The following is a 2,298-nucleotide window of genomic DNA, read 5'->3' on the forward strand; positions in this document are numbered from 1 at the left end:
GATTTTCTCTCTGAATCCAGTTTTTCAGTGGGGTTTCAAGGAATGAACACGCAGGGTGCAGGTTGGAGCCGCAGGGCGAAAGTTGTCCTTTTGGACAGGAGGTGGCAAGGAGACGGCATGGGCCTCAGGTGGAGATGTCTGCTGCTTGCCAGTCACAGGGATAGTTTGCATGTGGAAGACAAGGTTTTGGACATAAACGTGACTTGTTTTCACAGCAGACCTGTGCGTGGGGAGGACTCGGCCTGTTTGTAAGAATAATTCTTCAGTCGTGGTCTCAGAGAGCTCAAATTCTGCCTGAGCTCTGCAGCAAATCTACTTTAGGTAACTTTGGGCAAATCACTCTATTCTCCCATTTCCAGATGCTCCTCTCAGTAAGGATGTAATAATACCTTTCCCTCGTGTGTCATCTTTTATGTCTGTTTAGGTTTTCAGCCCTTCAGGGTAACCAATGCCTGCTACTCTGTGAATTACAGTACCTATAGTAAGGGGAACTGAAATCAATTGGATTGTAAAGGGCTATGGTAAAAATAAAATAAAATGAAATTAAATTAAAATAAAATAAAATAAATAAAATACATTACACTTAAATCATATTTGGAAATAAATAGAAGGTTTTTAAGAATAGTAATCCTTATGATGCTTTGCTGTCTGCTAACTCACTTTGTAATATCGTGCTTATTTCAGATGTTTTGAACAGACTTATTCTCTCATCAAATGTTAATTTTTATCCAGGTTCTAACTTCTGGCTTCAGTTTCCTAAGTATGTTAAATTACTCTTGAACATTGTTTAATTATCTGTGCAGCGCATTAAGCGTTTTCTGGATTATGCATCCAAAGAAAGAAGCGGTTAGAGTCAACTACAGCTGGAAGGTGTAAATTCTGGGAAGGGTGAGCTTTCTGTTTCTACTCCAGATCACACTTTTCTCTTGAAAACAGCATTTGTTTCTGTAGGAACAAAAAAACATCTAGACAGTGCTTTCAGCATGCTTTCAAACACGACTGTTCTCCATTTGCTCACGTACTCAGAGTGATTCAGACATTCTCAAAAGCTGCCTGAAAGCAGTGAGTTATCTTTGGAGCACAGCTCAAAAACAACAGTTTCCACTAAAGCAGTAGAAGTCATTGTTAATGATTTCAAAGCAAATATAATAAGTGGGAGGGAATTGGACTTTCTTGGAAATATGTTGACTTTAAGTGACTTACATGCAGATTAATTGTATATTATTTGAACATGAATGACCAATCATTTCAAAATTAAGCCTAAAGTAAAAAAAAATCACATAAACAGGTTCTGAACATCATTTTTAGCCCTCTTTTTCATTAAAAAATGCCGAGTCAAGTCACATATATTAAGTCAGAGTCACATAAACAAGTTTAACATTTGTCTTTAAAATGTTAGAGTCTACTTGGATGTGCTGTTATTGAGAAGTGCAGTGAGGTACTTTAAATACAGATTTAAGATACCTAATACGCTTAATTGAATGCATACATTTTTTAAAGCTCCTGGAAGAGGTGAGCCTGCTCTCCCTGAGCATCTTTCTCCGGGTGAAATAATTTCCCAGCTGCAGAGCAACTGCTTACAGGTTGTAGCCACACAGAAAAGAAAAATCTCCTATGTCAAAAGCATTACAAAGTCCAGAAGCACTTAAGGCTTTACAACAGTCATAACATGGTGCCACTGATAAAATCACAAGAAGAAACTGAGCACTGAGATTGGTTCCTTGAGCCAGCTGCTTCTCTGAGTAAATCTGATGAAAAGAAGGCAAGTGTCCAGGTGTTTATTGTGTGAATCATTCTTCAACGAGTCAGTTTTTCCAGAAACAACTCTTCCCATTTCATTAGTCACATCCTTTTTTACTCTTCCCATTTATCAGCATTGACATCCCTCCTTCTTTCCTTTTTCATTTTGCCTTCTTGTCTTTTTACTTTTACTCTTTGTTTTGATTCACCTCATGTCTCTCCATGTACTTCAATTTCCCAAACTAACAAGAACTCCCTGACCTCAGCTGCTTTCCCTTCCTGCTTGTTTAGAAAATGTGCGGTTTTTTTATTAATCTTTTAGGGCATGATAATTTCACATCATCAATACGTGTCAAAATGCACTAGTGTAGGAAAAAGAAGTGTAGAAAAATAATGCTTGAAAGGATCTCAAGTTTCTAGCCATCTAGTTCCTTCACTTCTCCAGAAGCAGAACCAGCTACACCCAGAACCTCCCTGATTGTAAAAAATGCAAACAATGGCCACGCCTAGTCTCTATAGGTAATCCACTGTGGTACTTCCATATATCTGCTTATGCAT

The sequence above is a fragment of the Cygnus olor genome, chromosome 2 (genome assembly GCF_009769625.2).
Source record: "Cygnus olor isolate bCygOlo1 chromosome 2, bCygOlo1.pri.v2, whole genome shotgun sequence".
In the NCBI taxonomy this organism is placed as follows: domain Eukaryota; kingdom Metazoa; phylum Chordata; class Aves; order Anseriformes; family Anatidae; genus Cygnus; species Cygnus olor.